The sequence below is a fragment of the Pan troglodytes genome, chromosome 21, assembly GCF_028858775.2.
Source record: "Pan troglodytes isolate AG18354 chromosome 21, NHGRI_mPanTro3-v2.0_pri, whole genome shotgun sequence".
NCBI classification, from domain to species: domain Eukaryota; kingdom Metazoa; phylum Chordata; class Mammalia; order Primates; family Hominidae; genus Pan; species Pan troglodytes.
This window is the reverse complement of record NC_072419.2, coordinates 20,500,606-20,515,925: the sequence shown is the minus strand read 5'-3', so window position 1 is coordinate 20,515,925 and position 15,320 is coordinate 20,500,606. Positions and strand designations below refer to the sequence as shown.

Sequence of the window (15,320 nt, the reverse complement as noted above, 5' to 3'; positions counted from 1 at the left end):
GGAGAATCACATGAACCCAGGAGGCGGAGGTTGCAGTGAGCTTAGATCACGCCACTGCACTCAAGCATGGGTGACAGAGAGAGACTTCAACTCAAAAAAAAAAAAAAAGGAATCTGATTTCAATTGGTAAAAGTGAACATGAAGAGAGAAAGTAGAGACATAATGATTATAGAGTTCTTCCTGGATTGTGGCAGTGTTCAGGATCAGCCTCTAGCTATCAATAGATCATTCATTAATTGTGGGTGTATAGAGAACCAGGGAAGGAGTTAGTGGAAGAGAAAACAGTTATTTTTTAAAAGCTAGTGCTGGCGGGCCGCAGTGGTTCACGCCTGCAATCCCAGCACTTTGGGAGGTCCAGGCGGGCAGATCACGTGAGGTTGGGAGTTTGAGACCAGCCTGACCAACATGGAGAAACCCCGTCTCTACTAAAAATACAAAATTAGCTGGGCGTGGTGGTGCATGCCTGTAATCCCAGCTACTCCAGAGGCTGAGGCAGGAGAATCGCTTGAACTCGGGAGGCAGAGGGTTGCAGTGAGTTGAGATCGTGCCATTGCACTCCGGCCTGGGCAACAAGAGCAAAACTCTGTCTCAAAAAAAACAAAAACAAAAACAAAATAAAAAACAAAAGCTAGTGCTAAAAGACCTAAGATTCATACGTAAAATTAGCCCTTAACCTCACTTTTTTTCCCTCTCTCTGCCCCTCTACCCTATTTCTCAAGGCAAAACAGACAGGTCTGCCCTTTTTCATTCAGATACACCTTGCAAGCTTGCATGTTGCCTTTTTATTCATTTTTTCACTTGATACTCATTGTATTTTGATTTTGCCTATATAAAATTATTGAGGGGGACATAACTATGCAATTGTCCCTGACTCTACGTTCGCCTAGGGAAATTCTTAAAAAGTTACTGAGTTATTTCCCTTTTGGTAAATCCTCAGAGTGAAATAGTTGAAAATGATGGAAGAAATGAACAGTCCATCCCAAAGTATATGGCTTAGAAAAATGGAAGGAAAACTAATCATGTTAAACTAATCATGTGTTTTTTTCTCTCTTCACTCTATCAACTTGGCTGCTGCCTTTTTTTTTTTTTTTTTTTTTGAGATGGAGTCTCGCTCTGTTGCCCAGACTGGAGTGCAGTGGCGTGAACTCAGCTCACTGCAACCTCCGCCTCCTGGGTTCAAGCAATTCTGCCTCAGCCTCCCGAGTAGCTGGGACTACAGGTGCTCACCACCACGCCCAGCTAATTTTTGTATTTTTAGTAGAGACGGGGTTTCACTATGTTGGCCAGAATGGTCTCAGTCTCCTGACCTTGTAATCCACCCGCCTTGGCCTCCCAAAGTGCTGGGATTAAGGTGTGAGCCACCGCGCCTGGCCTGCTGCTGCTTTAAGGTAGTGTAAAATATATCACTGAGGCAGAGAAAAGGCATTGCCAGGAGTTCTGGCTCTAGATCATCCAGGGTCCTGTCTCCCATCTATTTCTTCTCTTTCTTATTTATTTATTTACATCTCTCTTAGAAACAATTTTTTCTTTTTTCTTTCTTTTAATTTTTTGTTTCCAATGATAGAACTTGCTACTGTCTCGGAATATACTTTTTTTTTTTTTTTTTTTTTTTTGGCAGAGTCTCATTCTGTCTCCTGGGCTGGAGTGCAGTGGCACGATCACAACTCACTATAGGCTCGACTTCCCAGGCTCAAGCATTCCTCACACCTCAACCTTCCAACTAGCTGGGACCTCAGGCATGCACCACCATGCCGGGCTAATTTTTGTATTTTTTGGAGAGATAGGATCTCGCTGTGTTGCTCAGTCTGGTCTTGAACTCCTGAGCTCAAACGATCCTCCTGCGTCAGCCTCCCAAAATGCTGGGATTACAGGCATGAGCCACCATGGCTGGCCCCATCTATTTCTTTCTAGTAGTAACTCCTATCATACACTTCTGTGATTAGAAAAGCAAAGCAAAACAACAAAAAGTTAATAGCAACTCTCTCAGACACTCACCTATCCAGCAGCTCTCTATCCCAGTTGAAAAGGGCACATAGCTCATCAATCTCACAGTAACCAGAGTCCAGAAAGCAGTTGCCTCACAATCATGTCTAGGTCCCTGTCTGGTCCAGAAGGAGGCCACATAAGACCAAGCCCTGGACATGTTGCAGAGGAGCTGCAGTCTAAGCAGTAGAAGCAGGAAATATCCTACTGCTTCAGAAATGTTCTTGCTTCTACCAGTGCTATTTTGAATAACCTATGGAATTGAGAATTTCTAAATTACCTTTGCTTTCATTAAATTCTTTTATGTTGTACCTGTAACCAGGGAAAAGACAAACTGCAAGTATCTGGAGCATCTCTCCCTGAAAAGAAGCAGGAGAGACCAGGTGTTATGACAGGACTGATGACTGCAAGAGAGAAGTTTGATAACTGTGTTATGTGAGGGATCAGTAAAAAAGCACATTTCTCTTTTGTGAGTTTCCTGAAAGTTATAAGGCTTTTTCACATCTTCATATCTTAGACTTGTCTGAATGGTTTCTGATTTTGTATTTTTTTCATTGACAAATATTAATTGCATAGTTATGGGGCACAATGTGATGTTTTGATATATGTATATGTTGGGCAATGATTAAGTCAGACTAATTAACATATCCATCCCTTCATATAAGTACCATTTTTTGTGGTGAGAACATTTGAAATCTACTATATTAGTAATTTTGAAATACAGAATACGTTATTAACTATAGTCACCATGCTGTACAACATCTAAAACTTATTGTTACCATCTAATTGAAACTGTACTCTTTGACCAACCTCTCCCCATTCCCCACACCCCCCTCCCCAGCCTCTGATAACCATCATTCTATTCTCTATTTCTTTCTTTCTTTTTTTTAGTGGTGGGGGGTGTGGAGTTTTGCTCTTGTTGCCCAGGCTGGAGTGCAATGGCACGATCTCGGCTCACTGCAACCTCTGCCTCCCGAGTTCAAGTGATTCTCCTGTCTCAGCTTCCCGAGTAGCTGGGACTATAGGTGCACACCACCATGCCCTGCTAATTTTGTATTTTTAGTAGAGACGGGGTTTCACCATGTTGGCAAGGCTGCTCTCAAACTTCTGACCTCAGGTGATCCACCTGCCTTGGCCTCTCAAAGTGCTGGGATTACAGGCATGAGCCACCGGGCCCAGCCTCTACTCTCTATTTCTATGAGTTTCAACTCTTTAGATTCCACATATAAGTGAGATCAGGAAGTATTTCTCTCTCACTTCCTGGCTTATTTCATTTAGTATAATGTACTCCAGGCTCATCCATGTTGTTGCAAATAGCATGATTTCCTTTTTTATAAGGCTGAATAATATTTCATTGTATATATATACAACATTTTCTTTATCCATTCATCCATTGATGGACACTTAGGTTGTTTCCATATCTTGACTATTGTAAATAATGCTGTAATGAATATGGGAGTGCAGACATCTTTTCGACATACTGATTTCGAGTCCTTTGGATATATACCTAGAGGGGGGATTGCTGGATCATATGCCAATTCTTTTCTTTGAAGAATCTCTATCTATGTTGTTTGACATAATGGCTGTACCAATTTATATTCCCACTCACAGTGTATAAGATTTCCCTTTTCTCTGGCCAGGTGTGGTGGCTCACACCTGTAATCCCAGCACTCTGGGAGGCCGAGGCAGGTGGATCACCTGAGGTGAGGAGTTTGAGACCAGCCTGGCCAACATGGTGAAACCCTATCTCTACTAAAAATAAAAAAATTAGCCAGGCACACGCCTGTAATCCCAGCTACTTGGGAGCCTGAGGCAGGAGAATAGCTTGAACCCAGGAGGCAGAGGTTGCAGTGGGCTGAGATCACGCCACTGCACTCCAGCCTGGGCAACAAAGCAAGACTCTGTCTCAAAAAAGATTTCCCTTTTCTCCACATCCTCACCAACACTTATCATCTTTCATCTTTTATCTAACAAGTGTGAGGCGATATCTCGTTGTGATTTTAATTTGCATTTTCCTGATGATTAGTGATATTGAACATTTTCTCATATATCTGTTGGCCATTTGTATGTCTTCTTTCAAGAAATGTCTATTCAGGGTTTTTGCCCATTTTTAAATCAAGTTGTTTGTTTTCTTCCTATTTAGTTGAGTTTCTTATATATTTTAGATACTAGTCCTTTATCAAATGTATGGTTTGCAAATATTTTCTCCCAATTCGTGGGTTGTCTGTTCAATCTATTAATTGTTTTCTTTGCTGTACAGATTTTTAGTTTGATGTAAATTCTGTTTGTCTGTTTTCATTTTGTTGCTTATGCCTTTTGGGGTTATATTTAAGAAATCACTACCCAGGCTAATACTGTGAAGCTTTTCCTCTATATTTTCTTTTAGTACTTTTAGAGTTTCTGGTCTTATGCTTAAATCTTTTTTATTTTTTTGAAATGACAAAGTGACTGGGTTTATTTGTAAGTAACTAGATTAAATTTTCTTCCATTGTGCCAATATGTAGCCCAACACAGAGATTAAGTGCCAGTTTCAGGAAAATAAAGTTATATTTCTGTCAGCCTTGAATGTATGTCTTCTGAATATTTTTTCTTTTGTTTTTCGTTGATACATAATCATGCATCAATTTCATCAACGATGCAGAGTGATACTTCAGTACATATATATAATGTGTAATGATCAAATCAGTTATTAGCATAGCACCTCAAACGTTTATTATTTCTTTGTGTTGTGAACATTCAAAATCTTCTCTTCTAGCTTTTCCGAAATATGCAGTAAGTTGTTAACCATATTTATCCTATAGTACCATAGAACACTAGAATTTATTTCTCTTATCTAGCTGTATTTTTGTATCAATTAACCAACTTCTCCCTATCCTCCTCTCTTTCCATCCTTCCTATTATCTAATAACCACAATTCTACTCTGTCACTTATATGAGCTCAATTCTTTCAGCTTCCACATATGAGTGAGAAAATGCAGCGTTTGTCTTTCTGTGCCTGACATTTCACTTAACATTATGTCCTCTGGGCTCATCCATGTTGCAAAAATGACGATTACATTCTTTTTTTCTTTTCTCTTTTTTTTTTTTTGAGACGAGTCTCACTCTGTTGCCCAGTCTAGAGTGCAGTTGCACGATCGCAGCTCATTGCAACCTCCACCTTCTGGATTCAAGCAATTCTTGTGCCTCAGCCTCCCAAGTAACCGGAAATTACAGGCGTGCGCGATCATGCCTGGCTAATTTTTGTATTCTTAGTAGAGACGGGGTTTTGCCATGTTGGGCAGGCTGGTCTCAAACTCCTGACCTCAAGTGATCCACTCGCCTTGGCCTCTCCCAAAGTGTTGGGATTACAGGCGTGAGCCACCACATCTGGTGATTTCATTCTTTTTCATGGCTGAATAATATTTCATTGTGTATATTTTTATTTTATTTTTTATTTGTATACTTGTTTTATATTTTTATATTTTCATTTATCTGTTGATGAATATTTAAGTTGACTTCATATCTTGGTTATTGTGAATAGTGCTGCAATAGATATGGAGGCACAGGTGTCTCTTCAGTATACTGATTTCCTTTTCTTTCGATAAATAGTAGTAGGATTGATGGATCATATGGTAATTCTATTTTTAGTTTTTTGAGAAACCTCTATACTGCTTTCCATAATGGCTGTACCAATTTACTTTCCACCAACAGTGTTTAAATGTTCCCTTTTCTCCACATCCTTGCCAGCATTTGTTAATTTTTGTCTTTTTGATAATAGAGCTATTCTATTGTGTTTAGGTTTTTAATACATTTTGAGTTGATTTTTGTATGCCTTGTGTGATAAGGGTCCAATTTCATTCTTCTGCAGTGGATATACATTTTTCCCAACACCATTTGTTGAAGACAGTGTCCTTTCCTCATCATGTGTTCTTGGCACCTTTGTTGAAAATCAATTGACCGTAAATACATAAGTTTACTTCTGAGCTCTCTATCCTGTTCCGTTGGTCAGTGTGTCTGTTTTTAGTCCAGTATCATGCTGTTTTGAGTATTGTAGATTTGTAATATATTTTGAAGTCAAGTAGTGTGATGTCTCTAGCTTTGTTCTTTTTGCTCAAGATTGTTTTGGCTATTTGGGGTCTTTGGTAGTTCCACACAAAATTAATGGCTGTTTTTTTTCTATTTTTGTGAAAAATGATGTTGGGATATTGATAGAGATTGTATTGAATCTGTAGATTGCTTTGAGTAATATGGACATTTTTACAATATTAATTTTTCCAATCCATGAATATAAGATATCTTTTTATTTATTTATGCCTCCTTGAATTTTTTTCATCAAATTTTTATAATTTTTAGTATACAGATCTAAAAGGTTTCTGTATCAAACAATTACTGCTGCTTTTTGGATCTATTCAGCAGGGTAGCACTTACTGGAGAGAGGACAGTCTTCGGCCTGGGGAGAGCTAGGGGAACAGACCCCCTTGCAGAACACATAAATACTCATGCATCAGCTTTATCTCAGCTTCATTGAGTTCTTTTTGTCTGACAGGAATCACTCTTCCCAATTCCACTCCACTTTTTTTTGCACATAAGGGTTCATAAGTCTCTCCCATTTTATGTATATCCCAAGAATTCTCTTTGCCAGTGTTAGCCTTCTACCTGCTCCTAATGGATCCCAAGATCTATCCCCCCATCAATTGAAACTGCTTTCTCAAAGAACGCCAACAGCTCATTGATTACCAATCCAGCGGCCTCTTGCTGTTCTTTCTGCTAACTTCTGTGCACCATGTGACATTACTCACCATCTTCTTTTTCCCTCTTCCTCTGTATAGCCATCTCAGGCTCTTTCATGGGCTTGTCCTTCTCAATTCTCCTTTTGAATGCTGTGCCCAAGGTTCGGTGCTTGGCTTTCTTGCTCTTCGTATTCTATGCTTCTTGTGCTCTCACCCAAGCCCCACAACTTTGTTTACATGTGTGTCTATATCTCATACCCTCCTTCTAATCTCTAGACCAGCATATCCAGCTACATGATGATCATGAACAATGTATGCAGATTCCTTAAATCAACATTTGTTTTCAAGGTTACTTCCTCCTGTGTTTTTTCTCTTGTTAATGGCATCAACTATCCTTCCCTGCTCACCTTGTTCTCAAGTACTCCAAATTGCATGATTATACAGTTCTAATTCCCCTAAGTATCATTTAATTCAGTGTTTTTACAGGTAAGACTGAGGCCCACCATGGTGAAATTGCTTCTCCCGGGTCATCTTGCAAAGCTAAATCTAGAACCAGAATTTCCTAATCCTTTATATTTATTCATTCCCTTATTCTTTTACCAAATCTTGTCAATTCTACGTCCTCAGGGGTTTTCCCATCTATGCATTTTCACTGTCTCAATTTAAAATCTCATTTTAGTATCTTTTAACTACACTAATGCACTTCTAACTTGCTTTTCTCTTATCCACATACATTACTGCCAGAAATAATATTCCTCAACTCCAAATCTATCCTCATTATGTTCTCCTGCTGAGACATCCACTTTATATAGAATAAAGTTCTAATGTCTTGTCCAGTAGTCAAAATCCTATGTGATTAGATCCTAGCTTCCTTTCTATTTTGTCTTAGCTACACACATATTTTATTTCAACCAATTCAAACTATTAGCTACTCAGTATACCTAGCTAACTCTCCCACCTCCATATCTTTCTCGATCTGTTCTTCAGACGGTCTGTCAACAGGAGTGGGCTGTCATCCGATCTTCTTCCCCATCACCGCCATAAATCTAAAGTATAGTATGTTGTTCATCTTTTAAGGTCTATCTTAAGTTCTACTTCCTCTTTAAAAAAACAGACAAACAACAACAACAACAAAAAAAAGAACAGTCCGGGTGCTGTGGCTTATGCCTGTAATCCCAGCACTTTGGGAGGCCGAGGCCGGTGGATCACGAGGTCAGGAGATCGAGACCAGCCTGGCCAACATGGAGAAACCCTGTCTCTACTAAAAATACCAAAATTAGCTGGGTGTGGTGGCGTGCACCTGTAATCCCAGCTATTCAGGAGGCTGAGGCAGGAGAATCGCTTGAACCTGGGAGGCAAAGGTTGCAGTGAGCAGAGATGGCACCACTGCATTCCAGCCTGGCAACAGAGCGAGACTCTGTCTCAAAACAAACAAACAAACAAACAAAAAACCTTGGTGGCTCATGCTTGTAATCCCAGCACTTTGGGACTTTGGGAGGGTGAAGCAAGAGGATCTCTTGAGCTCAGGAGTTCAAGACTAGCCCAGACAACATAGTAGGACCCTGTCTCTATAAACAAAAAACAAAACAAAAGTTTCCCAACCCCTTCCTAATAGCACATTGTGCCTTTATTGTCCTATGCATCAAAGTCTCATAATTGAGTTAGTTTTTAACTCCCTTAGCAGATTGCTAACTACGTGATTACAGAGATTGTGTTGTACTTGCCTTTTAGATCTCCTTTAGCTCATTGTAGAACTTGGCATTTAGTAGATGCTCAGAAGCACTTATAAAATTAAATAGTAGTTAACATACATGTAATGCTATACTTTGTAAAATACATTCCCAAAACCTGTGGAGTAGGTCATTCAAATGTTTTTATTATTCTAAATTTATAGATATTTAAAATTCTGAAGAACAGAGTTTAGTAGGACCTGAATTCTGTGGTGGGAATCAAAGGCGTTTACTCTGTATTACCTCTGTTATTTTAAGTTTGAATTCTCCGAAGGACTGTGCTGCGTATTTTCCTCACAATCATATTTACTTGCCTCAGGCTGTTTGTGCATACTATTAAACAGCCAGATGAAAAATTAAAAATTCAATCAATCATCCAAATATTTTTAAATGAAATATACATATGTTTGCTTTCATATAGAACAAACAGCCAGGTGATTGATTGAGCTATTTGCTTTTCAACCAGTTGTTTTGGCAGTATGATTATTACATAAACTCTAATAGTGACAATCAGTTTTTTATAGATTTTCTAATTTTACTGGATTCTTCCATTTATTTACTATAGTCATCTAGTCTTATTTATATCATTTATCAGCCCATAAAATGTAGTAAAAAATACCTGGTTCTTATGACTTCTTTAAGCCTGTCCCCACAGACTTGGAATCAAGATTATAATGCTGGGATTGAAGAGAATATTCTGAGATTGGATAAAATGATTTACACCCTGCAGCTTCCATGATTGAGAGATTTAGGGAGAAAAAAACAAGAAAACATTAACTCTGGAAACAAGCAGGAGTGTCTTTGAAATCATCAGGAATTCCCAAGAGACAAAATAATCGGTGGAATTGAATTCAAAGAGAAAACTTTTGCCCAAAATGTGCAAAAGAGAATACTTCTAGGAAAGATGTACAGGTAGGTTCAGGGAAAAAAAGGAAGGAGCCCTGGTGCGGTGGCTCATGCCGGTAATCCCAGCACTTCAGGAGGCTGAGGCAGATAGATCACCTGAGGTCAGGAGCCTGGCCAACATGGTGAGACCCTGTCTCTACTAAAAATACAAAAATTAGCCAGGCATGGTGGTGGGTACCTGTAATATCAGCTACTTGGGAGGCTGAGGCACGAGAATCTCTTGAACTCAGGAGGCGGAGGTTGCAGTGAGCCAGGATCATGCCACTGCACTCCAGCCTGGGGGACAGAGTAAGACTCTGTCTCAAAAAAAAAAAAAAAAAAAGAGAGAGAAAAGAAAAAAAAATAAAAAGCAGCAGGAGCAGCCTAGCAGTTCTGACCCCTACTCCCCTCTCAACCACCACTACCACCATATACAGAGGAAAGGGCAAGACTTAGGAAAGGCTAGATTACTAGGTTGTTGGACCAACCCTCCCACTGAAATAAAATGATACATGTAAAATACAAACTTGTTAAATGCATCAGAGAGTTGAGAAGACAGTGAAGTACCAGACAAAAAATCTAGGGAAAATCTAGAATCTAGAGAAGTAAGCACAACTGCCCCTGAGCAGAGCCAGGACTTGCCCCATCCTGGCCCCAGCCCTGCACCTGAACATCAAAGCAGCTTTTGCCCCTGTGCTAGACAAGTGTAGACATTAGTTTTAATGGCCACACAAAGAAGATAGAATCCAATACTCTAGACCCGTCCAGGGTGAGAAGTATAATAAGAGACCTTTTCAACAGAAAATGCTATACTCTTAAAATAAGGGCACACTACCCCTTCCCAAGTCCAGGGATCAGCAGGACTTAACTTTTAGCAGAGCAAAGAGAAAAAGAAAAAGAAAAATATATATCTCTGAGAAATTGTGTGGTCATGTGCCAGCCCTCACAGCTTGGGTTTACATTGCTTAGGGATTCCCAAGCACCCCAACCCTAGAACTAGATCTAAGGTTAGATCTAGGCACCTAGGTTAAACATCAGGAACCTGGCAAAAGTAAATTCATGTTTTCTCCATGGAAAGACAACTTCATCATAGGCCTCAAAGAATCCACTCTAATAAAGTGTGCAGTAGATAGTCAAAAATAAGTGCAAAAAGAGACAAATCGCCATTAGGTGGGAGCATTTGTGGTCGGCATTTGTGCCAGAGACATAGGATGCTACTGCAAATGGCTAGTGATATTCATGGAGTCTCTATTCCTAGAAGACTAGCTCTTGTTACATTCTGATAGCACACTCTGCAATACCCACAAAGTCACTGGTAGAAAGCTGAGATAATTCGTTATAGCATTCACAGACAGGCTAACGGAAAATCCAAGCCTAACACGAGGACATTAGGACTCAGCAGTGCTTACATATTCTACAATTTGAACAATTCAGAGAATATTGGCATGGCCCTTGCACAAGGGTGACTCACAAATTTGTGAAGCATTCCATATTTTTAAAAAAACAAACATTTGAAGACTTTTAAACATAAAATACCATAATATGTATTTAGAGAGGTTACTTAATCCATGAAACAAGAACAGGTTTTAATGAAAGAAAAAAGATATTTTAGAAATGAAATATCTGATAGCAAAAGTGAAAACCTTAAGGCTGAATAGCAAAATTGTCATAGCTGAAGAGCAACCTGGGTGCTCAAGATCAAACTGAGAAATTCCCTCACATCATAATACAAACAGACAGGGAGGTGATACATATGAAATAAAGGTTAAGGCACTTGGAGGATACATACAAACGTTACAATATCCATACAATAGGATTTCCAGAAAGAGAAAATAGAACTCAGAGGAAAAATAAATCAAATAAAATTCCCTAGATATGAAAAAAGACTCAAGTTTTCACATTAAGGCCCACTTTGTGCCAAGCAAGAACACTGGGAAAAGACCCGCTCATAGAAAATAGTGGTAAAATGTGAGTACTTTATGGATAATGAGAAAATCCTAAAAGCTTCTAAAGAGAAAAACATGTTATTTACAAACAAAAAGCACCCTCTTGACTTCAGATTCTTTAGCCACACTGAGTATAAGAAGACACTAGAGAAATATTTTCTAAAATACTGAGGTGAAAATGATTTTGAACTTAGAATTCTATAATCTGACAATCAAACAAGTGTAATGACATTTTCAAACATGAGACATTTTCATACATGAATGGATTCAGAAAATTTATCACCCACAAACCCTAGCTGAAATAATAGCTAGAAGACATGCTCCAGCAAAATGAAAAATGAATCCAAGAGAAGACTGGAAGTCAGTGGTAAGCCAAGTAACCTTTAAGACTTATGATAAATCTAAATAAAGGCTTATTTTATTTTTTAGAAATACAACAATCACAAAGATTTCTTTTTAAAAATCCTTTTCACAGTAGCAACAGATGTTATAAAACAGCTAGGAATAAATTTAATGAAGCTGAAGTAAAATACCCAAGGAATAAAAATTAAAATGTATCTGGAGAACATTAAACAAAGAAACCTGAATAAATTAAAGCTGTACGTCTGAATGAATCTGTGTTGCAAATATGCCAAGTTTTTGTAAATTAACATTTCCAATCAATTGTAAATTAACAATTCCAGTCAAAATATCAACATATTTCTAAATGAATCTGACAAGCTTATTCTAAAATTTATCTAGAAAAGAAATTATGCCTTAATTCCCAAGATAAGTTTCACAAAGAGGAACATAGAGGGCGTGTGTGTGTGTGTCCTCACACACACAGAGAAGTTCCTGCTCAACCAGATAGTAAAATATGCAATTATAAATATACAGTAATTAGATATACAGTAATTAGGGTATTGCCAGAAGAATAGAGGAGTAGATCAGGAAAACAGAACAGAGAGTTAAAAAATGGACCAGTGTATGAATAAGAATTTAGTACCTGAAAGAAGGTTTTAAAATGTAATAGGAAAGAGATGAATTACAATGATTGCTAGTGACAAATTGTCCATTTATTTAGGACAAAATGGTAGATCCCACTTCATACGAATCACAAAAATGATCCAGATGGATTAAAAATGTAAATTGTAGCCAGGCACGGTGGCTCACGCCTGTAATCCCAACACTTTGGGAGGCTGAGGTGGGTAGATCACCTGCGCTCAGGAGTTCAAGACCAGCCTGGGCAACATGGTGAAACCTCATCTCTACTAAAAATACAAAAAAAAAAAAAAATTAGCTAGCTATGGTGGCACATGCCTGTGGTCCCAGCTACTCAGGAGGCTGAGGTGGGAGGATCACTTGAGCCTGGGAGGTGAAGGTTGCAGTGAGCTGAGACTGTGCCACTGCACTTCAGCCTGGATGACAGAGTGAGACCCCATCTCAACAAAACAAAACAAAACAAAAGTACATTGTAAAAACAAAACTATAAAAATAGTTCAAGGAAATACATTAAAATATAGATTCAAATGCTTGGTAAGAAAACCTTCTTGAACAAAACACAAACAAAAAGGTTATAAGTGAGGAAGGAATGGATAATTTTCACTGCTTCAGGATTTAAGACCTCTATGGTGAAAATGATACAATAAACAGTTAAAAGGCTGAAAACAGACTGAAGAATATATTTACAACATACACACCATATCAAATAACATCTAGAACATATAAGGAATTCCTAAAGATTTTTTTTAAAAAAGAGCCTGATAGAAAAATGGGCAAATGACCTAACAGTCAGTTCCTTAGAGAGGAAATATAAATGCTCCCAAATGTGAAAAGATGGTTAACTGTACCAGTAATCATGCAAATGAAAATTAACAGTGAGACACCAGTATTATCACAATACATTGAAAAAAATTGAAAAGTGCCAGTTATGGTGAGAAAAAATTAATATTCCTATATAGTAATAGATATAGTATATATAATATATATAGTAATATATAGGAATATTAATTTCTATTAATTAATATGTGTGACAGTATTTTTCTTTTTGAGACGGAGTTTTACTCTTGTTACCCAGGCTGGAGTGCAATGGCACGATCTTGGCCTACTGCAAACTCCACCCGCCAGGTTCAAGTAGTTCTCTTGTCTCAGCCTCCCGAGTAGCTGGGATTACAGGCACCTGCCACCACGCTTGGCTAATTTTGTATTTTTAGTAGAGACAATGTTTCACCATGTTGGCCAGGCTGGTCTCCAACTCCTGACCTCAGGTGATCTGCCCACCTCAGCCTCCCAAAGTGCTAGGATTAGAGGCTTGAGCCACTGCATCCGGCCATGGCAGTATTATATATAACATACATATACTAAGTGTGGAAGTAGAATGGTAGCTTTTTGGAACGCCAATTTGGCATTATCTATTAATATTTAAAATGAGCATACTACCTCTCAAATGAGCAAATTTACTTCTTCTTGTCCACCCTAACAAACCCTTATACATGTTTTATAGGAAACATGTTCAAGGTTATCCCTTACAGTATTGTTTGTCATGGCAAAATAATTAAAAACATCATAAATGTCTATCCATATTTAGTAATTAAATGTCAACCACTGTTGCAGAGACAACTGTCTTCCAACCTTGAGATTCTGGATTTTATTTCATGGTATGTCAGAAGACAATTCCAAACTTGCGATTCTTTGACTCTAAGTTTTGTATTGTAACTTAAAAGGCAGATGGTTAAATTTTAGATCCAGCAGCAGAATGACATGCTGTGTTATAATAAAAGTATTTAATCAAACAACATTTTTAATTAAGAAACTGTGCAGGGTGCTAGAGGCAAACTTTAAAAAAAAAAAAAAGAGGATGGAGCACTTTCTTCAGAGATCTTACAATCCGTAGAATAAAATTCAATATATGAGTGGGTGCTAACATAAGTGACAAGGGAGTACCACTTCCTGAAGATGTACCAAGAACAGATGGGTCATTGAAGGCAGTAGTATCCAGTGAGACCTACAGGTAGGAAGGCAAATTTATTTAGTCACTTAACAGATATGTATTAAGAATCTGTTATAGGACAGGAACTATGGTAGGCATCTGGCTCTAATGTTGAAACAGGAAAGACATGTCCTGGAAGGATGAATAACAATTGGATATTCGGAAAAGAACAGGAAAGCATTCCAAATTAGAAGTGCACAAATAAGTAAAATACATGGGTGTGAGAATGAGTAGAATGTACATATGGGGTAGGAGGATACTACCACTTCAATAAGAGCAGGGTGTAGTGGGAAATAAATTGGCTAAGAAAAATAAGATTGGATTATTCAAAGGCTTAAATTGTCAGACAGAAGAAATTAAAAGAAACTTTACTGAGTGCCTAGCAAATGTCAAGCACTTTCACATCCATGATCTCATTTATTTCTGAGAATAACTCTTCCCACTCCCCACCCACCACTGTGCAATTCAAAGAAAAACAAAACACAACAATGTTTTACCTGTTCATGGGGATGTTGGCATGGAATGAGTAAAACATGATGGAAGATTTGGAGCTTGAGAAAGTGATGATCCCCTTGACGGGCAGAATATTGGAGAAAGGAAGGTGACTTGGGAGGGGGCACATGAGAAATAATGATTTAGTTTGTGGGGACATTGGGACTTAGAAATGACAGGAATATATTCAGGCCACCTTGCTGCCTATTTAATCATATTTCAGCCACTTCAACTACTGACAACAAAACAAGTATTTGAGTATTTCCACTCTTCATCACAACCCTAAGTGGAAACTTTCTATCTGTTGCAAAATTTCAGCCTTTCAACTAAAGTCACTGTGTGTCTCTAAGCTTAAAAGCTTTAGTGCCCTATTTCTAGAGGACATAATCACATCTTACAATCACCATTAACAAAGCCTTCATACTTTGTATGAATAGAATTAACTAAGTCAATATATCCATTATACATTTTAGTTCATTTGAGCAAGCAAGAAATACAACAATTTTTTCAACATTGGAATGTAATTTCTGTTTAATGTCAAGCTAATACATTTAATGTCAAGCTATTGTAGTGTTAATTTCTCTTTACCACCTCTCTAGCTCTCTCC

The 15,320-nt window shown here is 38.2% G+C and overlaps 1 protein-coding gene and 1 non-coding gene across 26 annotated transcripts in view; both read left to right on the top strand.

Annotated features, from left to right (window-relative positions):
- Positions 1-15,320, top strand: part of SEL1L2 (SEL1L2 adaptor subunit of ERAD E3 ubiquitin ligase) — a 166,212-nt gene that overhangs the window by 26,378 nt on the left and 124,514 nt on the right. The gene's annotated exons all lie outside the window — the stretch shown is intronic.
- LOC112206631 (U6 spliceosomal RNA) lies at positions 10,702-10,804 on the top strand. The gene has a single exon (XR_002941039.1). It is a non-coding gene; the product is annotated as a U6 spliceosomal RNA (small nuclear RNA).